Source organism: Canis lupus, chromosome 8 (assembly GCF_048164855.1).
Source record: "Canis lupus baileyi chromosome 8, mCanLup2.hap1, whole genome shotgun sequence".
NCBI lineage: Eukaryota > Metazoa > Chordata > Mammalia > Carnivora > Canidae > Canis > Canis lupus.
This window is the reverse complement of record NC_132845.1, coordinates 17055355-17081236: the sequence shown is the minus strand read 5'-3', so window position 1 is coordinate 17081236 and position 25882 is coordinate 17055355. Positions and strand designations below refer to the sequence as shown.

Genomic DNA, 25882 nt, shown 5'->3' with positions numbered 1-25882 from the left:
GGAATTGAATTGCTTTCCAAAATAATGTCAAATTATTGTTAAAAGTGGTTGTATCAATTTATACTCCTACCAGCAGTGTATACAGTTACTGTTTATGCACTTGAAGACATTTAATATTGTCAGGCTTTTATATCACTTAAATAGCTGTTTGATAGCAAATGGTATCATATAAGGGCTTTAATTTTCATCTATGTGATGGCTAATGAATTGAACATCTTAGGGCTGTGGATGCTTCTTATTTTAATGCTGACTAGCATTCTTTTGATCATTTTAATATTGAGTATTTTTTCCTTTATTGATTTGTTCTTTTCACATTCTGCATATCATTTCTGTGACCTCTAAATACTGCAAATATCTTCTCCCATTTTGTGGCTTGCCTTTTTATTCTCTTTATGCTAACTTTTGATTAAAGGTTATAAATTTTAATGAACAGAATTCTATCAACATTTAATTTTAAAATCTGACCTTTTGAAGATCTAGTTTAAAGAAGTCTTTCCTATCCCAAAATCATAAAAATATTCTCCTAAACATCCTTCCAAGAGCTTTTTGCTTTCCACGTTTAAGCTGTTAGGCCACCAAGAATAGTATATGTTGTGAGGTTGAATCTCTGCGTATCTCTAACCACTTGTCCCATTTTAATTTATTGAATTGCACATGCTTTCCCCACTGGACTCAATCACCAGTTTTTTATACATCGAATTTCACATACAGTCGGGTCCATATCTTGTCTCTCTATTGAATCCACTGGTCAATTCCTCTATTTCTGACCAATACCATAGTATCTTTATTATTTTCGTTCTAATTATTTTTGATATATGATAGTGCTGACCACTCCAACTACTCTAAATATCTTGGACTCTGTTAAATATTCTCTTATTTAACAAATAAATTTCAGGATTACCATATTCACCACTATACCTGGGGGAGGGGAGACTTGAAAATTTAGTTGGCATAAACACTGAACCTATAGATAAAATTGCAGAGGATTGACATCTTTATAAAATTGAGTCCTCCTATCCTTGAATATAGTATACCTGTAAATCATTCTTGGTCTTCATTAGTTAAAATAAATATCAGTTTTTTTCCATAAAGCTCTTGTATGACTTCTGTTAGATTTATTCCTGGATCCCTTACATTTTATATTGTTATTACATATAATAAATATCCTTTTAATTTTTTATATTTTTAAATATTACTGCTGTAGAGAAATGTAATTAACTTTTTTATATGATATTTTAGTAAACCTTCTTATTAATTCTAATAACTTGTCAGTAGTTTCCTAGGAATATTCTTTGTAGAGCTTTGTAGACAGTTACATTCTCAGTATATGATACCTTTCTTTCCTCTTTCTAATTCTTTTGTCTTTTTTTTTTTTTTCTTATTGCACTGGTAAGGGCCTCAAATATAATGATGAATAGAAATGTTGATGGCTGGCATCTTGTCAGGTAACTGATCTCAAGGAAAATATTTTAAGTTTTACCATTAAGTATCATGATTTTAATAACATTTTTTTGTAGATACTCTTTATGAGTTTAATAAAAGCCCTTTAATTTTTATGTTAAGAACTTTTTTCATCTATAAAATCTGAATATTATCAAATGCTTCTGCATCTTTAAGTTTGTGGGGTTTTTTTTACCCTTTAATCTGCCAGATATGATAAAGTATGCATTGATGGAATTTCTAATGTTGAGTCATACTTGTATTTCTGTAATAAACCTACAATAGATTTCATATATTCTCTTTTTTGGTGGGATTCTGTTAGTTTTGTTTGGGAATTTTTACATCTATGCTCATGTGATAGATGAGGATAGTGATTTGCCTCTCACGCAGTTCTTGTATGGTGTTGGTTTTCAGTTTACACTAAAAATCTCATTAAAGACTCCTATTCTCTGTTAGATTTTATGTACAGAAATAATATATTCTTTGAATGCTTAGTATACTACTTTGTAAGACTACTTGGGCTTAACATTTTCTTGGTGGGAAATTTTTAATGTTTTAAGTTCTTGAATAGTTAATGGACTATATATATTTTCCCTCTTCCTTGATTCAAATTTGATTGTATCTCCTAGGAACATATCCCTTTCATGACTTAATAAAATATATTAGCAGAACGTGATTCACATTAATCTTTTAAATCTCTATAGCTAAGTGTTGTAATGACCCCCTTAACTTTCAAATATTAAAATGTTTTATAATTATCTGGTCAATCTTGTCTTAGTTTTATGAATTTTATTAATCTCTTTGAATAAAAATTTTAGCTCCTGTTGAATTTCTCTAAAATTGTTCTCTATTTCATTTTTTTCTGCTTTTATCTATTTCTTCTTTCATTTATTCCATTTTCTTAGCGTTTATTTTGTGCTTTTTTTTCTAACTCTAAAACTCAGATATATAGCTCACTAATTCGGAAACTTTTTGTTTTTCTCATTGTTAGCATTTTTAAGGCTATAATTTTTCCTCTAATGATCACATTGGCTGCATTTCTCAAGTTTTGATATCTATTACATTTAGTACTTTTATTATTATTATGTACTAAGTATTTTCTAATATCTATTATGATTTATTTCTTGACTTATTATTTGTTTAGAAATATTTTTAATTTTGTTGAGTCTTGCTTTATTTATGGTCTGTCTAGTGGGTGGTCAGTTTTCAAATTCAATTGTTAGATGTTGTTTTATACAAGTATTTTAGTTTGCTATATGTGGTTTTCAAAATCATATTCTTATTAATTTTCATCTGCTAAGTCTAGCAATAGTTGAAACACTTGTATTAAAATATCCCCCAATAAAAGCACATTTTTTCATTTTCTTTATGCAGTTCTTTCTATTTTTGATTTATATACTCTTAGCCTGTGTTCATAGTAATAAATACATTTAGAACTTGATATCTTCCAGATATATTAAATCTTTTCAAATTACATAATGATCCTTTTAATATCTAGTAATGCCCTTGGTAGTGAAGTATATTTTGAATTATTTTAATTACTTTATTACTGCAATATACTAATTCTATTTTGTATTTTTTTCTTTTTTAACCTCGTATTTTAAGCATTTTAGTCTTATATTTTACATATTTTTCTTGTAGATAGAATATATGAGGATTTTTTAAAACTTATATCATCCAATATTTGTCTTTTATTCCCAATATTTGTCTTCTAACTGAAGTGTTTCATTCACTTCAATGTATTGTGGCTACCAGTATATTCAGATTAATTTCCTTATTTTATTTTGTACTGTTTTTGTGTTTGATAGAATTTTATCTGGGGAAATGTCTTGAGACTTAGTTTCAAGGGGCTTACCTCTATAGAAGATATTTACTACCATTTGGACCTTCCAAATCAGAATATCTTTTGACATAATTTTTGGATCTGATTTTTTTTTTTTTTTTTGGTAGTGTAAATATATAGGCTACAACCTTGAGTGAAGGCTGGGTTATGAGTTAATAGAAAATTTTCCTTCCACCCAGACATAAGTTCCTCTGTTGCTCCCTTTTAAGACAAGTTTTATTCTCCTTCACTCAATTCCCTATGAGTGAAGACCTTTATGATCTTGGTTTTATCTGATGTTGGCCTATCAGAATCCCCAAGTTAGATGGTCTCTATAATTTGCTTCCTGTCTCAGATTCATCAAGGCTGATTTTCAGATCCCCAACGAATAACAGTTGCCTCTCAAGTTATTTTGGTTTTGCTTGTTTTTATTTTGGGTTCCAAAGCCCTTACTGTTCTGGATTCACTTATATTTGTTTCCTGAGGATTTCCTCTACCTTCTTGCTTACTCAGTTAAAAATTTTAAAAAAACTTAGCATATGTTTATATAGACTTTTTATAGCTGAATAATTGTTTAAGATATCTAATCACTCATATTCTAAATATGGAAGTTCATTTGCATCCTTTTCTTAAGCGTTTATATTATTTTTGAATATTAAAAAGATATAAAGTTCATCAAAGGATAAAATTTTAGTTTTAATTCATGACAGAATTACCCAAGGAAAGTAGTAGATATGTGTTGGGGTGGGGGAGTGGTCCATATATTCTGAGATTTAAAAGAATCTGTTGTAAGTTTATTACATTAGTCTTCTGAAAAATGAAGATAAAAACCATATATTCACCCATGTATTCATCCAGTCAGCAGTCAGCAGTCTGCACCCCTGTAGATCAGAAACTAGGCTGTGTGTCCATGGTGTAGTTTGGAATAAAAACTCATAGAATTTTTGTCCTCACAGAGCTTACTGCATATGTGAAAGTAGATAGTCTGAAGGTGCATAGAACAAGCTGAAGTGGTCTGAATGGAGAAAACCCAAATTATGAACAAGAGCTGGTGAGAGCAAATAGGAAAGCTATAGACTATAGCTGTTCAGGCAAGAGAAGGTTAAGAAAATAATCTAGAAAATATCAATCTTGCATATGGCAGCGACATTCCATGTATGGACCTACATTCTTCAGGGGCAAATAAGATCTTTTAATGAGACCATGATGTCTAGATAAGGATGAGCATTTAGGGAAATGCCTTTACCACGTCTGCAGAATTCTAAAATATTTGTAATAGGATTTTTGCATCTATTGCATATCCAAATTACAGTCGATGAAGTATTGTGAAATAGTAATGAATGAACTACAACTAAAACTACAGGTGTCCCTTTTAAGTCTTGCATTGACCTTGAATCTTATGTAAGTGTCACACATCTCTGATCCTTGGTCACTTTTTGGATGTCAGAGATGTCCTTCTTTTTTTTTTTTTTCCTCACATTTTATGCTGCCAGAACTGTAATCCAATAACAATTTTCCCGGTAAGTGCTTCTCACGTGCCACTAGGGAGCTATTGCTTTGCCGCACTGCACTTAGAAGAGTTTAAACTAAAAAGACACAAATTTCACTTTCTTATCTAGTGTGGTTGTGAATATGCGAAGAAAATAATATTTTAAATTATTGAATTTACACTCCTGTGAGACATCAACATAATTGCACAAAGGGCACCTTTAATTTTTTTATGTGCTTATTTATTAATAAAGAAGAACTTTCTGGTTGTACACCAAAAGATTGGTCCAGTGGAACAAAACAATAATGCAATGAAACTTCTAGTTCATTAAATTGGAATGCTGGGATGGAATTACTAATTTATGTTGTTTTTAATTTCATGTTATAAATTATACTATTTTAAAATATGGGAGGAAACTGTTCCCTTGGAGTCTGCTTACCTCCAACTCTGGCGAGGCAAGTTTTATTTGTCCCTGGGGAACTGGGGAGTAGGGGGATTCGCTGAAAAAATGCGGCTTCACAGGAGCCGACCATGAAACATTCATAGACACAGCCCTGCAGTACAGGAGGCTTAATAAACATAGCCAGTCACTGAAAAATAACACATGGCATTCTAAGGCTTTTGAGAAGCATTTTCGAAAGGAAAATGGTTGATTTCAAGTTCAGAGGTGTCACAGATATGTTTGCATGGAGAGCGAGCACACTCAGAGATGAGGATCTATCAAGGATTGATAGGGAATCAGCACTTGGAAGGGAGGGAAAGGAAGTAGAACGAGGGTAGAAGGAGAGATTGGGCTGTAATGGCCTCTCCAGCCAGGCCTCAGCCAGGCTCCTGAGAGCTCTGAACTAGGTGGATGGTCACAGTTGGGGGAGGACATTGCCCTTTTACCTCTGGGTGGATTAGGCATTGAATGCAGACTGACCCTGACAATGGGCATGACCTGGGGCAAGCTGGATCTCTGCAGCAAAGCAATTTCAGTGGAGGGCTGTCTGAGGAAGGGCATGGAGGAATAAGCCCTTCAATCCTGAAGATAGATTTGGGAGGTGTGTCATAGGATCCACTATTAAAAATAATTTAAAGAAAATCAGACAAATGTTTGTCCGAAAAAATAATGAAGGACAAATATCTGACTTGGGTGATTTTAGTCCATTAAACATTATCTTCATTCATTTAGCAACCATGCCTTTAGTTTTTATTATGTGCAAATATTTTGCCAGTTGTGGAAACACTGTGGAGACAAATCAATCACAGGAGGAAGAGGACTCTATGAGCATCTAGCACAGGCCAAGCATTTTATATAGATTTTTCATCCAGTCCTGGCAAACCTCATATGAGATCGGTATTGATTCTGATGAGGAAACTGAGATTTGATGAGTGATATAAATTTGTTCCAGGCCACATAGGAAGTAGATGGTGGAGCAGAGTTGCAGCCTATTCTGCCCAAGTCCAGAGCCCACGCCTTTTTTTCCTGTAGAGCATTATGCTGCCACCAGGGTAGGGGGATGACCATGACATAGGCAAATTAAGCTGCACATTTTCCATTCACAGCTGAAGTGATGAAAGACAGAGGAAGAAGTGACTCATTGGACCTGGAAGACAGATGGTTGGAGTGACCTGGAAAACTGAGTCAGGATTCCCACCCTGGGTTGGAATAATAGGATGAAAAAGTGACAAATCAAAGGAGATGCATGACAATTAAAGACATAAGTACAATCAGAGACATAATAATGACAGATGTAATGAGTCCACCCCAGGATTCATCACAATCTCTCTGTGTCTAAACCACATCATACTTAAAATTCTCACTCTGTGCTTCAATCCTTCAGGAGTCAGCTTCTGACTGTGGAGCTGTGGCACGCAAGGCCTAAGGCCACAAGCATAATCTGATGCTTGCTTCCCTCATAAGGAAGCTAATGTTCTTCAGCTTAAAATCTACACCCCAGCCAGGCCCAACTACTCTCAGGACACCCGGCCCTTGCTTTCTGTGTCTCTGCTGGGCTTCTATCACTGCTCATCTCTTTCTTTTTCTCTCCAGACTCTCTTACCCTCTCTGTGTGTTTGTCTCTGTGTGTTTGTCTCTCTGCTTACTCGGAATACTCTCCACCTCACTGCCTCTCCCCTGGATATGCCAGGTCTCTGCTCCAATGTCACCCTGGGAAATTAGTTCTGGAGTGATGCCCTTCTCGGTGCCCCACAGCACTCTATGTCCATCTACCCCACCACGGTGTTCCTCACACTTCACTGAAACAGCCTCTTCCTAGGTGTCTGGTCCTCACTAGGTTGTTAGCAACTTGAGGAAAGGGACCATGTCATGGTTATACTGTAGCACTTTCCCTAAGCATGGTGCATAGTGCATCTTCAATCATGTTACACAGAAGGAAAGAAGGAAGGCAGGAGGGCAGGAGGGAGAGAAGAAGGAAGGAAGGAAGTCCGTCAGACAAGTGGACAGAGAGAATTGAGAATTATATTTGGCAATTTAGATTTATAAAACATCTCTATCTTTTTAAAAAAAGATTTTAAATTTATTTATGAGATTTATTCATGAGAGACACAGAGAGAGAGGCAGAGGGAGAATCAGAAGACAGAGAGAGAGAAAGAGGCAGAGACATAGGCAGAGGGAGAAGCAGACTTCCTAAGGGGAGCCCGATGTGGGACTCGATCCCAGGATGCCAGGATCATGACCTAAGCCGAAGGCAGACGCTCAACCACTGAGGCACCCAGGTATCCTATAAAACGTCTCTTACAAGAGGGTGTTGTAAGGTCTATTAACAGCTTTAGGGTGACAAAAAAGAAAAAGGAATTTAGAACATTCTAATTTCAGAACGTTTTCATGTGAATGCTAAAATATGCCTCTTAGACTAGAAGATGTTTGGTAGTAATTTTGAGAGAGAAAACTAAAAAGTTTTAATATCTTAAGTTTTATATAATGTCTGTACTGTATGGTTTTGACATTTGCTATCTTAGCTCCTCTGGAGTTTCCCTAATAAAAACAGATTTTGGGGTGGGGGTCATTTTTGTTTGTTTTGCTTTTTTGGCATTCAAATTCACCCTCTTCTGTACAAATTCATAACTTTTCAATAAAACTATCATATGCTTATTATTGAAATTTCAGAAACTATAGAAATGGAGAAGAATAAACCTCATCCAAATGGTCCTACAAAGAAATTTCAATTATGCATTCCCCCTTCTTCCTTCTAATCTCCTTTTTCTTTATTACGAAACTGAGTTATATATTAAATTTTATTTTATTTTTTAAAGATTTATTTATTTAAGAGAGAGAGAGGCAGGGGATGGGCAGAGGAAGAGGGAGAAGAAATCTTCAAGCCGACTCTATGCTGAGTGTGGAGCCTAACTTGGGGTTTGATTGCATGACCCCAAGATCATGACCTGATGGGAAATCCAGAGTCAGTGCCCAACTGAGCCACCCAGGTGCCCCAACATTCAATTTTATATCCTGTTTTATTTCCTCCACAGAGCATAATATAAACTTCTCCTCAAATCATTAAAAATTCCTCAAAAGAGCATTTTTGATTGGTGTGAGATATTTAATTATATGAGCACATCTTAATCTACTTGACAATTCTTTCATTTTTGGATATTTAGGCTCCATTTATGTTGTTGCTGTTGTTATAAAAAGGTAACTAAAAAATAAATTACCAGTGAGATTTGACATAGCTTGGAAGTGCCTCATATTTGGAATGATGATTTTGGTCATATCACCCCCCTTTTTTTTTAAGATTTTATTTTTTATTCATGAGAGGCACAGATTGAGAGAGAGAGAGGTAGAAACACAGGCAGAGGGAGAAGCAGGCTCCATGCAGGGAGCCTGATCATACCACATCTTTCTATTTTAGCTACAGTTATATGGGCTACTATCAATTTTAAAAACCTCAGTTTACTATCCTGAAACTAAATTCCACTAAAGGAAATTATGAGACTAATCTGGTATCCCTTAGAAGAAAAATGTATCCACATTTATTTATTCACTCATCACACGTTATTAATCGCTGTTCTGTGGTTTCAGAAAACTGTAGAAAGCTTCAGAAAGAGGCCGTCTGAAAGCTTATGGTTTTTTGTGGCCACCAGTCATGCACACAAATAACACCAATGGAAGACTGTGGCCTCAAAGTGGTAAAGACTTAGACGATTAATACTATAGAATTTCTAGAGGGAAAGATCTTTCCTACTGGGGTCTTACAGAAAGCCCTAAGATAATGACAACATTCAGGAGTAACTTGTTTGGCCTTCGTTTATGGATGGATGGATGGATTTACAGATGTCAAAACAAAATATAGTTATAATTTATTCAAAATTCTTAATTAGCCCATTTAAAAGCTGTAATCAAATAATAGGTAGTGATATTTATATAGAAATACTGTCCAAAAAATACATTTTATTTCTAAGGATCAGCAGAAAAGTAAATTGTAACAGCAATTATGACTTGAAGATACCGACAAAACAAACAGGTGGTTTACAAGATCCATGATGTTTTGCAGCATTCATCTCTGTACCTTGTTCAATTTCTGAAAAAAAAAAAAAAAAAAAAAAGGTAGATTTTGTATGCCCCTTTTAAAAACTGTGGGATGATTCAAACTTCTCCTTTAAGATATAAAGGAAATGCATTTCTCCAAGAAGAAAAATCGTACTCTCCTATTACAGCGAATGTTTGTAGTTCCCCCGCCTTCATTGAAGCCTCCCGTATGTAGCTTACTTTGGAAGTGCCCTTACCATGTCTTCATCTCAGGTGAGGGTCCCCTTTTTCTTACTTGCCTTAAGGCCCGACTCATTATGTAGTTATGGAGTTAGAAAGAAGTGTCAATTTCTGCACATTCCTCCTCCAAGCATACCTTGGCTTTATTTTTGGAGGTCATGCTTGTAGAATACACTAATTTGCCTGTTTTCTGTCAGGCCTAGCCATGCTACACGGTATGTGGGTTCTCTCCAGGATAATGGTCTAACACCATGAGCCTTGAATGTTTCTGAAAGTTCAAAGAGCATCCCAAGTCAGAATGCCGGTGTGGACTCAATGTCTAAGGTACTTTTAGGGGATTACTTCTTCATGCTTGTTAGCTAGAAGACTCTTGGAGACTGCTTCCATATAATGACACATATAAATGCAAAGAAGATACCAATGATCAAATATGAACCAGATTTTTAAATATTACAGTGTGTCCTTTTCACTCTGTTACTTTCTGCTAGCATGAGGGGGAAAATAGGATAAATGCTAATATGTTTTATATGTATCTTTCTGGTACATGGAATTGTTAAAGTAGTCTTCTCTCTAAAAACAAATTTTTTTCTAATAGAATTCTGTTCAGGAAGAAAGGCCTAGATTGAAAGCTGTACCTCTGTGGTAAGAAACACAGCTGTTTGTCTTGCCATGATTTGTTCAAAGATGAGCTCTGTTAATGGGAAACAAATGATTTATAACCCATGAGTTCACATATGAAAGACATTGTACCCTGAGTAAGTAATTGGCTGTTGGTCCAGGATAGCTAATGTGCTAAATCTGTGAGTATTGTTCATACAATGTTAATACTCGAGGTCATCATTAGGCAGTTAGCCAGTCAAGTCATACACAGCCACTTCTGTCCCATACTTCTTTTACTAAAGAATATACTTTAAGGTTTTTCTATTCTTGACCTCCATTTTTTTCTATAGCCATAATTTCCACCAAAGTACACTATTTCTTGGCTCTACTATATTCTTATACTTTTCTTTTTTTAAAAATTTTTTTTTATTTTATTTATTCATGAGAGACATAGAAGGAGAGAGACAGAGACATAGACGGAGGGAGAAGCAGGCTCCCCATGGGGAGCCTGATGTGGGACTCGATCCCCAGGCAGGGATCATGCCCTGAGCCAGAAGCAGAAGCTCAACCACTGAGCCACCCAGTGGCCCTTCTAATTATACTTTTCTAATTAACTATTTCCCATAACTGGGCATAAGTCATTTAATTGCTCTCACCAGCTCCCCTCAGAACTCTGAATAGATTCATCCTCACCCACTTGTGGCATCCAAAAGATGGTGATACATCTGTGAGAGGTGGTAGCTTGCAGTTATAATGGGCCATAAACAGAGCCTGGATGGGTGGCAGGGCGAGGAGAAGAGAGGCCCATCTTTCCAAAGCAAAATTCTCATTTTCTGCACAAGGAAAGAACCCTGTGTTGGACTTCTCAGAAGTAAAGTAGTTGCTCACAGATGAAAGAACTATGATAATTATTCCTAAATGTAAAAATTTCCTCATAGGTAGATTAATTATATTTCACACTTATTAAAATCATGGAGAATTACATGAGATTTACAAAAATACATGATCATCATTTCAGTCATTTACATAGAAATGGCATAAGACAACCAAAATATTTCTAAGAAATATGTATTTAAATCTGAGTAGTGAGGATATTTGGGGGTGGGTGGGTAATGGGAGGAAAGGTTTAGTGTTTCCTGGCGTGGTGTTTTTTGTTTTGTTTTTTTCCTGATTTTGCTTTTAAGCTTGTAACTTGCCTTTGTTTATTCTTTGTTTTCCTCTGTAAAATGGAAATAGATTTTCATGAAGAGGCTTTGAGGAATAGGTTAAATAGGATAACCGGTTACTCCAGTTTTCTAGAAGAGAGTGATATGCCCCCCAGCCTCTTACATTTGATTTAAAGAGATCCTTTCCCTCTTGATTAATTGACTGTTTTATACCAGGAGAAAACAACGTTGTTTATCCTGATGTGAGCCCTACTTCTCCTCATACAGAAAACTAATGGGCCAGCCACAGTCCTTAACACCAGAGAAGTTAACACAGATATACCTTTAGAGGAAATTGGACATGAAATGTTATGAAACATGCCACATTCTCTTGCAAGATGTGGTGGTGGGTTCCATAAGACTTATGATTTGAAAATCTAAGGATATATTCAATTATAAAGATATAAAACACATTATTTTTGATAGAAGAACTCTGAAATCTGCAATTCTCTTCATTGGCACTCTTCCCCACGCTGTGCTGTACAGAACATGTGCAGTACTATTCTGAGTTTTCCGGAAGTGAAACAACTTTATGGAAATCATATGCAAAATGTTTCTCAAGTTTTTTTGCAGTTTACTTTTTTATGAGTCTGTTAAAAATTTAAGAGAAGCCTTGTTGACATTTTATATGCTTATTTTTCTTTCAAAGGAAAATGGAGGATTTTTAAATTTTCATATCTAAGATGATAAAAGGTGAAATAACATCATAATTCTTATCTTGTTCAATTTGATATTTGGTTGTTTTATTTTCTTTTATGAGTTTTATTCATCTTGTAACCAGTCTTGTATGTCTTATAAAAAAAAATAAAGGTTTATTTCCCTTTTTCTGTTTTGAGGAATCTGCCTCAAGCTATCGTATCTAGGTAGAAAAACTATCGTGAGGTTCAAACTCTTAAAATACTACCTCTGAAAAAAATCTTAATAAATAATAAAAATATTTTAAATATTATCACTTCAGCATTTTAAGTACACCAACAAGTGATTTTGGTGAATACTTCGTCCTCTGAGAAAACTAAGGAAAAGAACATATTGTCGTCTTGAATGTATTTGAATATCACAATCATATTGTTTCCCTCTGAATGTGCTTATGAAATGGAATATTTTTAGTGGAAGGCTACGGCCACAGCCATCTATTACTTTATATAATGTTTTATTCATCCAACTGACACTAAGATTTTTATAGTTCTCCAAATAGTTTACTGATCCAAGCACTTCTTTGGCCATAGGAGTCCCTTTGTGATCTCTTAAGAGAGAAACGTTATGACATTTGTAGATACAGCAATTCATTAGGTTTAACACAACTATTAGTTCTTTAATTAAATATTGACTTGAACCTCCAGGTCCTACTTCAGGTGAAAGTGAGCTTTATCAGCAAATGGTTGTGCCGATTCCTTGCATTTATTCAACCAACATCTGTTGAGTGCTTCCTCGGGGCAAAGCAACACTTAGGCGCTATGTGTATGCCTGGAGGCACGTGTGGTGGGAGATGAAGGTAAAGATGAGAAGCAGCCAAGTTTTGTTTATTTGGATCATTATTACAGAGATAAAGAATTAGAAAGCTGTCGGAAAAAGGCTGATGAGCTCTTTCTAAATAGGCAAGCATGCAGCAGCTGTGGGAGGAGGAGATGGAATGGTGGCATTTTTCAAAAACGGACATTTGGTATTACAGATTGATGCGCGGAAAATAAAAACAAGGATAAACTATTGAGTCAACATTATTATTATAGCTATTTTTTACCGGGCAATCTTGCTCTGCTTTTGGAGTCAGCCTCAAATTTCGCTCATTAGCATTCCTTCTTTGAAATGACTTTAAGGTGGTTGCATATTAATTCAACTGAGTTTCCTGAAATAGAAGACTGACTTGACCTGGGGCCGGCGCTAGAGGGGTCGCATCCTGTGTCACACCAGCACATGAGCACTGAGTTCAACCCTTCTGCAGGAAGCCTAGCGCGGGCCAAACAGCAGCGTGGCTCGTCTTCTGACTCCCAGCACTTCATTAACCGTGGCACCACAGAGGGGTTATATAACTGTGAGCATAACTTTGTAAAGTTTATAAACACAGCAGAGAACATTCTCATGGGCGGCCCTGGCCAGGCCGCATGCGTGGCTCCCTGAGGTCACCCAGAGTTCCCTCTCCAGGCACAGCTCCCCTCTGGGCTGCAGGGGGAGGCCTGGGCCCTGCGCTGGCTGTCCCGGCGCTCACCCCCCTCAGCAGCCCTGTACTGCGGCCAGCATGTCTCCAGAGGAAGATTGATGGCCTCTTAGTAATGTTTCTCGTAAGTTCCACCAAACTGGGGCCTTGGCAGTCCCTGGGTTCTTAGCACTTGACCCCCACGATGTGGCATTCCTTGAGGCTCTGGCCTGACGAGACCACAGTTCTTGAGACAACCAGGGTTTTAGCACTGCTGCAGTGTGAATCTGGGACGCAGGGGTCTGCAAACACCACTAAGTGTGGGCAGCCCCAGGCACACGGTGCAGGACACGGAGGGCGTCCCCACCCTCACCTTTCCATGAGGTTGGCCATGCCCAGCCTTCCCTCCCGTGCAGGGGGTGAGATAAGCTCAAGTGGGTCCTGAAGCAAGATGCCCCCCATCCTTGGCCTCCCTCACTACACACACATGCAAGCACAGGATCTTAAGGCCTTGAGAGGTAAAGGCCACCAAAGAATTCTCAGAGAGCATCGCTCCCAGAGCCCTGGTGTTAAAATTCCAGATCCTAGACAACAGTCTGGGCCCCAGTCCTTTGACATTGTTATGACGTTGTCCTAAATACCAAATATTTAAGTTCAGTGGACGTGTGGGCATGTCTGGATGTGTGTGTGCCATGACAGACAGACAGTCCCAGCCCTTTACAAGTGTGGGGCCACTGGAGGGGACCCACCATCCACCTTTTGGAGTTATTGTGTCACATTAACATTAGGTCGTTACTCTTTGGCATTATATGTCTAGGTCATTATTTGAACCATAGTAGATTCAAATGGCCATAAAGTGACTCGTACTTTCCAGAAATGTCCTGGATTTCCTCCTCATCCCATCTTTTTTATTTTTGGAGCATTAAGAGCGGTTTGTCCCCCTGCCTTCCATTTCTGCACCCTGTTTTGAAACACATAAAATTATGTTTCTCTTTCAATTCTGTTTTTCCCTCTCAGCATGATTTTATAGACCATTTTTTAAACACACACAAATCACTCTCTCTACCCCTCTGTCCAAATCTATCTGAGCTGCAGACAGCCATGTTTGGAGGAAAGGGAGATGGCTTATTCCTCTACCTGCCTCCACCCCGCCTTCAAAACGTGGGGCTTTTTTAATGAAGAACTCACCCTGCCTGAGATCCTCTAGGAAAATTCCTTCTAAAAAGAATAGAGGATCTTAGGAGGCCAGGATTTGGGTAGCAGTCAGCCTGGAGTTTGAATCCTGAATCTGGCATTTAATTGCTAGGTGGCCCTGGCAAGTTACTTAATCCTTCATGCTTCAATTTCCTCATCAATAAAATGCAGGTAATGAGAATTACCTGACCTAAAGATTTAGTGAGTTAAGGTATGTCTAGCATACCTTATTAAGCATGCAGTAAGCACTTAATAAGAATAAGGGAATGGAGGGCCATTCCTGACATAAAAGATCTCCCCAGACCTTAACTCCTGCACAGTGATATTTAACTACTGTAAAATGATGGTGCAGTGTCTATGTTTTACCATTTTTTTAAACAACATAAATCCCCTTGCTAACCTATCCCCTCAGCCTACTTACCAACTGTTCTTGCCTATGCCTATCCCTGTAGTCCGGAAACAGTTAGGATGTGACTGAAGAAATGACGTTTAGTCAAGGCACCTCCTCTGCCACTCTCTGCCTCCATCCGCTGGCACTGCCCCAAACTCAAACCACATTGAAGAAACTCTCGATTGATTTTATCTTCACGCCTACCCAGTCCCACATGCAAGCTGAAGTTATGTTCTCTCAATGTGGTATAGACACATAGACTCGAAATAGAAAACTGGGACACATTTTTTTTTCTTTTTAATGAAAGAATAGTTGATTGTCATGGAAATTAAGGACAAGGCGATCAACTTTCCAGATTCTTCTTCAATAAACTTCCAAGTGACAGGTGCTCCTTCTGATGGTCAGTTCTGTAGCTGTTGTCCAAACAGTATTGTGCCATTAGCTTAGAGAAAAATGAAAATTCCAATTACAGTGCAACTCTTGAAGGCCTCCGTAGACTGAAAAAAGCCACTTAAGGCCAAAAAATCAGCACGAATGCCCATACAGGTAGGGTATAAGGTTGTGTCCTTAGTGTCTTTCTTCTCTTAACTTTTGATAGCAGGAACGCGAACCCAACCATGATGCTAAAATAAAACCTGCTCATCATTAAAGCAAAGTGGTTTTGGTTTTGTTATTGTTTACACCTCCACCACTATATAAAATACCCTCAAGAAGTCATTTGGCAAACCGGGGAGAGTCATAGTTACAACACAGAGGCTAAATATATGCACCTATTTTCTCACTCAACAAGTACTTTTGAGCACCTACTCTCTGCAAAGCATTAATAGAAGTCCCGATGTACACTGGTCAAGAGACTAGGTCAAGTGCTTGCCTTCATGGAGCTAAGAGACAAGGAGTCAGGTAATAAACCATCAGCAAACAAGTAAATATATGATGACCTAATATCTAGAGTGATAAATAATTGCCACCAAGGAGATAAGTTAGTGTAATGTGGAATATCTGGGCAACATACTTAGATCAGGTGTTCCAAGAAGGCCTCTCTGAGAAGGAGCTGCCTCCGTTCAGGGCCGCAAAATGAACTCGGGGCGAGTCAGGGACACAGAACTCTGGATAGAGGGGAAGCCATAGGCTTTGAAGCAGAACAGACTTGGTGTGTAAACAAACAGAAAAGAGAGAGATGTGATACCTCACAGACTTGCCTCCAAATCTTGGCTTTTCTCTGTATTATGTGAGCAAGTTGTTTTGGGGGTAGTGAATATCATGGTTAGAAGTGTGAACCAGAGAGTCAGGCTTATAGGGTTCACTTGGCTTCACTACTTACCATATGTGTGCCCTTTAATTACTTAACCTCTCTGTTCCTTAATTCTTTTTGTAAAATGAGGATCATCATACCTAGTTTCTTGGATTGTTGTGAAGATCACATAAGATTAAGCGGCAATTTGTAGAGTAGGGCTTATCACATAAGAAACGTAGAAAATGTTTATTCCTGTTCTGATAATAATAGTAGTCATCATCATAATAAAACCTTCTGACCCTCAGAGGGTTAAAATGAGTCTAATTCTAAAACTAAAGCCTACCTCATAGTGTTCTTTGAGGATTATATGAGATAGTAAAATTCTAAGCATATACTGCCAGCATATATAATTACTCAAAACTCTGGTAGCTATTACTACTGTTGTTTTGAAATTAATAGTAGTATTGGCTATAAGCTTCAACTAGTATCAAATCTATATGTTTTGTACATTGACTAAACCCAAAATATTCTTAGAGTATCAAAATATTCTTAGAACTGAGCTTTAGCCAACATTTCATTTGGTTCAAGTCCATATTCTATACATAAAAAAGCACATTTGTTATGCTCAAGTTTTCCTATCTGTCTCAAGGCCTTCCTCACTTGTCTCCTGTAAATGCTGCCTTTACCACTCAAGGACCTAGATGCATAGCTAAACATGCCTTTTAGTGTTTGTCATGTCGCCTTATTAATATCTTTCCTTTTGGCCTCAGAAGGGAACAGAGAGAACACAGAGTTAGCTATGGCTCCGCTCAGCTCTGAACCTCTGACAATCTCCATGTAGCCAATGTGTGCTGCAAATAAGGGGAGTCATTGGTGCAGGATGACAAGCTGAAGTTTTTATCACTGGCAGTCACTGATCTGGCCAGTTTTGTGGGATATTCAGTGAGGTGTGGACGATGGACAGTGGATGGATGGCAGGAAGGAAGGAGGGAAGGAAGGAGGGAGGGAGGGAGGAAAAAGGAAGGAATCAAGGGTGAAAGGAGTAGGCATAGACACGCCGTACTAGAACCTAGACATGCTCAGCGAGAACTGTGCAAATTACAAAAGCACAAGACCTCTTGTGCGCCAATGAAATAATAGAAACCAGTCCACAGACCAAATGACAATCATGTAGCGGGTGTAACAGAAATATAGTACTCTCACCACTTTAGTCTTTGTTCTATTTCTGTTTGATTTCATTTTCATAAGAATCTGTGAGCAACCTTAAGGCTTGGTCTCTGCAATGCAAAAACAAACGAAACTGCAAAAGTCCCTGATTCTGAGATACACTTATCAGTTAATTTTCCCATTAAGTGATGCAAGAGGACACCTACAATTTCTTTCCTTAGAATTCGTGCATTCACTTCCTCATCAGTGTGGTGAAAGGAGCTCTGGAACTGAAGTCAGAAAACCCAGCCTGCAGCTGAGAACCTAGTAACTGTGATACCTTGAACAAGTTGCTTAAAGGCTCAAACTGTTTCTTTCCTTATTTACAAAGTGAGGAACCTGAATGATAGGATCCCCAAGTTTCCTTCCATCCGTAAAGATTTTAGCCTTCAATTGTAATCTGTCCCAGGAGTGCTCCCAGGTATTACATCCTGAGTTGTGATGAAATACGTATTTCTATGTTCTGAGTAAAGGCTAACTCTTGTGAATTGAAGGACGCTGTTGATGCAAGTCTTTTTGTAAGAAGCATCATTGTTTCATCAAACAGAAGTCAAATCCAAACCTCAACTTTCCAAGGACTGACTGCTGATTCTCAATGTGTGTGTGGATGTATGGGGTACCTGCAAACACCACCCCAGTCGAGCAGATGATTATTTCAGGATACAAGTCTCTTAAAGTGGGTCTAGGACAGGGGTAATGAAAACACCACCACCTTTCATGGCACTTGTATGCTGGGGAAGATGTCTTCAGGTTGTAATTTGTCAAAAAAAAAAAAAAATATATATATATAGTTTAGAGACTTGTATCCTTTTTTTTTTTTTCTTGGTTTGTTTTCTTACTATCCTATTGGACTTATAATTATCTCTGTCATTTAAAGTGAAAAGCATGTAGAGAATAAAAGCAAAATCACCTCTTACACTAAAGCATTAGGCCTATACAAGGATCATTTTCACATTTCACCCTTTAAGAATAACACGTACATAGTGAAAATGTTTACATTCTGTTTTTTAACCCTCTTGCTGCTGGGGTAGGAGGCAGGATTTAATTAGCGTGCGATTGAGTTCATTTAGTAAGAAATGCAGAGAAGTGGCAACAGCTGAACAATATTCTTTCTCAGAGCGGTGGGGAAGAAGAGTCTGTCTGCGGAGCATTCTTTTCCTACTTTGTAGCTCTAAAAGTAGCCAGTTAATTAGATTCCATGGTTACTGCTATTGTGATATCTGCTTATTTGAAGTGCAAAGATAATCATCAATTGTACACTCTTGACTACACTATTAATGGCTTTAATACCCACATTGTGTTTACATTTTGCATTGCGACGAACACTTAGCTATTGTGGTTTTTTCCATGTAGTAATTCAGTGAATACTGTCTCCATGTAATGCCCTTGCCACCTCATTCTGCAGTATTAAGTGTTGTTTTTCTAGTGAGGTCTTGAAATGTGGGGTATTATGTATGAGTTATGCTAATTTGTTAGGGCAATGAATACATTAATTTCATTAGTAAATGGCCTCAAAGCAGTAATTACCAGTGTAGGTGTGTCAGAAGTGATCATGTTCAGTTTTGCCAGTTAATTATTAAGATTTTGTTCCGAGGGGCCCAGATTTGACATCCAGCTTCAAGTTAGCCATAAATAAAACCCTGAAATATGTAGGGATGAAGAAACGAAGCCAAGAGCTCGTGTTGCATGTACATACTTCCATGTTTTGTCCAATTGTGGCTGCCAATAAGATGCCAAAATAATTTGTGTCCGTGATAAAAAGTTTTAGTATACCCCTCAAAAGCACGTTGTATTAAAAATAGCAATTGTGCCTCCTTGATGCCCTTTCTTTGCCTTCCACACCTGGATTTCGCATTATCCACAAAACAGTGTGCGATTTGCTAAGATGAATTCCACTTAGAATTGTTGTCTCCAATTCCTCTTTCAAGCTAAAATCACTTTTTTTTTAAAATAAATGGAATTTTTCTCTAATGGATTAATTGGCTCCCAGAGCCTGCTATATTATTATACTACTTAAACCATTTGCTGCTAAGCAGTAATAATAGAACCCATACTCCAATATTAATTTCCACAAAAATTTGACATTCTTTTTATAATCATACACCTGTTGGAACAACTTAATGCATCTCCATTTGCTAAAATGATGTGTGGAGGTCGTGTAAAACTGAGCAATCACTTGGGCTGTTTATGGAATCTTGGAATACTAAACCGTTCTCAGTTCCTGGTGTTCTGCTCTAATGGGAAAATAATGGTCTCTACAATTTGGGGAGGAAAGGAATACAGTGGAGTTTGAGAAGCTGGTGACACACATGTGTAAAGAAAGGCCATGTGAGCTGTAACAGGGAAAGGGGCAAAGCAAATGCAGGATAGGCTGATAGAAGAGGAAGCCATTACGGGAAAGAAAAAAAAATTCAGGAAAGATGCTGGCAGAAAGCTCACTGCTCCCCATATTTAATAAGTCCAAAAAAGCCTGAGTCATTTCTGCCAGTGAATGTCGATGAATCAAGGAGCAGCAGTAATCCTAAACACAATAATGGCAATGATGAGAGGGGAGCTGGCCAACTAAGAAATTGGTTCTCTTCTAGATTCCTCTTGTCTCATAGGGAAATAGCTAGTGCTTCTGTTCCCTGGTTTGATTTTTCCATCCGTGACTCTGCCACGGCACCGTCTCGCTTCTACCTGCCTTGAGTTTTGGCTGTATAATACAGTTTTGACTTTTTTAATGTTTCTAGACTTCAGCTAGATCCTTGAAATCTGAACCTGGCCTTCCACGTGCAACCAACCCTTCTGTCTTCAGGATTTAGAAAAGACTAATCTTGTTTTACTCTGATGCCACATTTCATTTACCTGGATGGACAGCCAACATTGGACACTCTTCGTGTTCACCGATCACAGCAGTTTGGACGGTGATCATGCAGCCTGTCTGTCAATTTGGTGATGGTGGTCCTCAACAGAAAGGATTCAGTGAAAAAAAAAATCTCTTCCTTCCACCTTAAGGTAATGCAGGAGTTCAAACTTTAGAAGTGATTCTGGCTTAGACTAGCAGAGTCTAGAATTTCTTTATTTGATTGACATGAATTTATCTTGAGCAGGATCGTTGGTAGCGATCTTGACTCTTTTAACTATTGCCTACATTTGAAACGCATTTATAGACATGAATTGCCGTTTTTGTGAAAAGTACGGAAGAGAAGATAAGGCCAAGGAGCCCCCTTCTAATTGAAGACATTAAGTCAGGACATAAAGCTTTACTTGGTCATTTCAAGGGAGAGCTTAGAGGCATTCAATTTGAGTTACAGAGTAGTGATTAAGAACTGAGACCTCTGTCCAGAGACGCAGCTCCAGAGCTGCCCTACTCACGGGATATTCTGAATGAAAGCCAACACCAGGAACTGTGCAGTGCACAACCTGTGCAGCCATACATAGCAACCCCATTAGGGACTCAGGTTGAGGGGTGAGAAGGATTGGGGCTTGTCTAAGCATTGCCCTTTACTCCCTGCATTACAATGAACTAATCATACAATCTCCGTGAGCCGCAGACCTCTTGTGTGTAGGTGGCAATAATAAATATTACCTGTTTCGTAGAAGTGTCATGAAGGTTTAATGAACTAACGCATGTCCGCAAGCCTGTCACATGGCAAGAACCCAACTAATATTAGTTATCATTATTATTACCAGTAGTAGGGGTTTCTCTTTCATTCAGTGGTGATGCCAGAGCTCCATGAAAACAGAAGGCCTGACGGGAAGGCACGCTGTCTCTGCCCCAGCTCCCAGGGACAGTTCAGGTACTAGACACTTGGCTGATGTCAACTCAGCTGCAGGTCCACAGGCTTCTGGGCCTTTTCAACTTAATGCCCTGCTACAGTGATTCCAGGCTTTTCGTCGGCTTCCTAAATGTCCTTCAGTTGGTTTGTCAATACCTGTTTTCTTCCTTCTCTTGTGTTTTGCTTTGCTTCCCCCTGTCCTCGCAGTGTGGCCACCGTCCCCTACCACTCACTGTGTTCCCTGAGCTACAGACTCATGGGCCAGGCTGCTCAGAGCCCTGCCGTCTTCCTCTTTGTCCCCGTGTCCTGACCAGCACCCCTGAGCGCTTAAACCTGACCGCCACTGAGAACCCTGCGCGGTGGACAGAGCCAACTGATTTTAAGGAGAAATGGCCAAAAGAAATTAAACTCTAAATATTATTCCCTGGAACCTCTTTCTTCCAGCCTGTCACAAGGTACTTACAACTGTTCCTATAATTTTTGAGTGCTACTATGCACCAGCAATTGTGCTAAGCCTTTACATAATTTTATTATTTAATAATCACTAACTTATAGGTATAAATATTATTGCTCCTTTAGGGATGATAAAACCTAGACTTGGAGAGAGTCTGAGTTACTTGCCCAAGCTCATATAGCTGGGGTAAGTATTGAAATATTTATTTAAGCCCACATATGCCTCCAAAGCCCATTCTCCCACCACTACCTTCTACTCCTCTTCTGCTACATTTTATAGATTTTTACTGTTTGAGTCAAATGCATCATTCAAACCTAAGCCTTGGAGCACTACATAGGAAGAAAACTAAAGAGAGTTCTACTTCTCTATGGCCCATTTTTTACCTTTCTCCTCTTAGTCCTCTTTTTTTTTTTTTTTTTTCCTTGAGTGGTCATATAATTAGCGTAAAAAACACCACAAACCTACAAGCTAATGACACAAAGAAGATAGAGTTACCCATGTAGTCGGGAGGCATGTTGATCCGTTACACGTTTGCTGTCATCTGAGGTTTATCTTCTAATCCAGGCAGGCCTCGTTTTTTGTGTAGTGAGGGACCAGGATGATGCTAGCAAGTAGATCCCAGACAATACCAAAAGATCCATTCAGTTAATATTGTCGCACTTAAGACCATAGCAAATGCCGTCTCGCAGCCACCTCCATTCAGGGAGTTCAGTGGTTGCCAATACGTGGGCTCCAGGCTCCTGGGAGACAGCAGAATTAATATCAGAGAGGCTAAAACCAAGGATTATCTCAAATAGTATTATATTTCATACAGATACATTTATTATCTTTCAATGTATTTTCAAAGATCTACAGAGGTGGATGTGACTAATAATACAGATTTTAAAGCACATATATGGAGGATCATGAGACTCTGTAACAAAATTAAATGGGTTTTCCCAAAAGAAAAGATGGAGGACCACTGAGTACCATATTGTGGCCTTGAGAATTTTTAAATTTAAGCAGGACAGGAATACAGGTAGCAAAAACTATCCTGTATCTCTTTAATTAGGGAATTTATACATTGACGCCTCAAAGTCCCGAAACAAAAGCTAGCCACTTACAGCTCCATGTAGGGAGAACAGGCTCAGGCCTGCAGGAAAATGAGGAAAAAAAAGAAAGGGGAGTAGGTGGTCTCTACCACCCATCCTCAGTTTCTTCTGATGTCACTGTTCCTTTCTTAAACTACCTTGAATTTAGTAGGAGAAATGGTCAAACACCTCCAGAGTTACGCCAAGTCACATGATGAGGACAAGGCAACAGAAGTCTTTGTCTTCATGTTTTACCTACACATGAACTATTAGCAACACCTTGCTGTCTATGGAGCTTCGTGCAATACTCTTTCAAAGATACTAGCTGGGGAGAGCTGGATGGAGCCACTAAGGGTCCAGTGAGGGCCTCTTGCCTATCAGGCCCCAGAAAAACAGAGCTCCGTTTCCTAAGAGATACCCCCTAACGTCCAGTGCAGAGAAAATATATTATCTTGGATGAATCAACCTGCCAGCATCTTCTTTTCCTGGCACCTCCCAGGCCACTGGCTTGTTCCATCATATTTGAACACTGTTCCAACCCGTGAAGCATTAGACATGGCTGGGCAGCCAGGGCCTGCCTTAGTGCATACAATCTCCAGGGTGCCAGGAGGAGAGCCGTCGCCCCTGCCAGGATGCCACACTGTCTTTGCGGAGATCTCTAAGCTGCCATGGAGGAGTCGGCTCACAGATAGATCTCTGCCGGGTGGGAAATCTGCCCACTGGGAAGGCTGCACAGTTGTCCCTCTGTCTCACTACATCCCGAAGTCAAGCAGTGTTTTGCTAGTAGAGCTAGAATATGAATCTAGAACTTGTTAAACAGTTTGTCTCTCTGGTTATTCACTTGGATTTAGGTGAAATCTGAACTTCTGAATTTTAAATTAATATTTATGGCACAATTTAATACACATTTAGTAATGTAAAGAATCTGATTGAAAGATGTGGTTTGCACATAAGCCCCACCAGAAACTCATTTACTAACAGAATCCAACCCTAAGTAAAATAAACAGCTTTGCTTTCTACTGACATTTTATAACTACCTTAAGGGAAAGGTGGAGAGGGGAATTGGGTTTCCATGTGGATTTAATTCAAGAACTTCCCGAGAAAGTGCTCGAAGGCAATACGGTAGTGAGCCAACTTTTTTCTGTTAAGTCACAAAAAAATAGATTGTACCAAATAGAGGGGATCAACCACAGCTGCAAAGAGGAAATTTAGAATTATCATCATACCAGTATCAGAAGGTCCTTTATGTTTATAGCTTCATAAAAGTTCAGTTAGAGTATTTGCTGCCAACTAATAAAAAAGTAATGAAAAATTTTGCAGATTTTTTGTGTAGACAGCAGTTACCTAATCCTCAAATCCCGATGAATTCATATATTCAAAATATTTAAAAGGCAAAGTACACCCAAGAATTTATTTGTGACCTCTTTAAAGGCACAGGTCTTAACCTCATTAATAGATAAGAAACAACTATATTGTTTGGCTGTACATCAATATGTGCTTGAAAATAAATTCAGATTCCTTTATTGCCTAAAGTTTGAGAAACCATAATTAAGCAATGACACTCCAGGGTGGACGTTATTAGGTAAAAACGAAGGCCTTGTCCCTTTAATGCTCCTTGATGTGTGTTATTAGCCAGGAACCCCTGGCTTCCGTGTCTTTTTGTGATTATAAAGGAGGTCTCTTTTACATTTATTTTTTTTTAATGAATTCTAACAAGAGGGCTTTTGTATTTATTGAACTAACACATCCATCCATTTGGAGGAAAATAGTTCCTATTGGAAGGACGAAAGGAAGCAAACGAGAAGTGCTTGAAAATATTTTTTCTGCTATTTTTGGTGCGGAGTTTTTTTCCCCTAGTGTATTTTTAATACGAAAGTGCAGACACCTTCTGTGTGTTTCATAAGTTTCTCCGTGTCCCCTTTCCTGTTCACATCACTCTCTGAGCCCTGCGCCATCAGCTGGCCTGCTCTGTCTAGTAAGCCTTAGCCTCCAACAGATTGCCCTTAACCTTTACTTTTCATTAGAGAGCACAAAGCGGGAGGCAGTGGGGGAGGAGGAGAATTAAAATTGGAGGTGTTTCAAGCGTCTGTACTACATTATGCCACTATATGAAAAAGTCGTATAGTTTAAAATGAAAAGTGAAGTATGGTGCTTGTGATCTGGCATTAAAATTCATTGCTGGGGAGAGCTCATAAAAATCTGTATATAAATGTTGCTGTTATTATTTATGAATAATAATTGTATGATAATGCTTCCTCCTTAGTTAATTATTTGTGTGGAGGCTTAAGTACACTTAGCTATTATTATTATTTATAAAATCTGGATGTTTATTGAGTGCCATGTGCCAGTCACTGTCTTAACATACTTTACATACATTATCTCGGTTAATCTTCGCAATAACTAATGTATATGTATAGACATTACGTCTATTATACACACACGCGTGCGCACACGCACACACACGTTACACTTGGTAACTGTCCTAAGTCTTAGAGCTAGTGAGTAATGAGGAAAGATTCCTGCCCAGGTCAGTGGGATCAAGAGCCCAATATCTTTAACTAGTTCACTCCATAAATCATTGCCATCCCTAGACCCATGTTAAATAAGTAAATAAAGAGTAGCCTTCTACAGCTGAAGAAATCCGGGCTGAAAGAAAACAATTAACTTATAAATGTCACATAGTTATCCAGCAGTGGACCAAGGAGAGGAAAGCAGACATTTCTGAACATGGCTCACTGCCTTGACCGCAAAACCACGTAGTCTGAACTCTTTTGATGATCCTTTCTTTGGGAGTGGTTATTAACATTGGAAAGCTTGAACGCCCATGATGGAAGTCCAGATTAGCACCAATTGCATTTTTTTTTTCTTAACAAAAATATAAGCTTACCCATGAGAGCTACTGCCTGGGAGGTATGAAAGAAATATCCAGACAGAGGATCAAAATAAAACAAACTCAATTTAAAAGCACTCCTTTTGCCATAAATTCGGTGTGCTGGAGGTCAAATCAGACCCCTGTGTGCAAATGAAGTAGAGTATCTCTTGCTTAACACAGATGTTTTACTCTCCTCTGACAACCACATTTTTGGTAACAGGATTCTATTATATATAAAATGGAAATGCTACCAGCTTGGAGTTTTTGCAAATTTTCAGCTTTTGTACATTCTTTTCCTAGGG

General features: G+C 38.3%; 1 long non-coding RNA gene across 2 annotated transcripts in view; it reads left to right on the top strand.

Annotated features, from left to right (window-relative positions):
* The window catches only part of LOC140637896 (uncharacterized), a 189857-nt gene that overhangs the window by 55491 nt on the left and 108484 nt on the right, over positions 1-25882 (top strand). For both annotated transcript variants that reach the window (XR_012034973.1, XR_012034972.1), the window contains exon 2: positions 20156-20420. This is a non-coding gene — a long non-coding RNA (uncharacterized lncRNA). The remainder of the gene's footprint in view (positions 1-20155; positions 20421-25882) is intronic.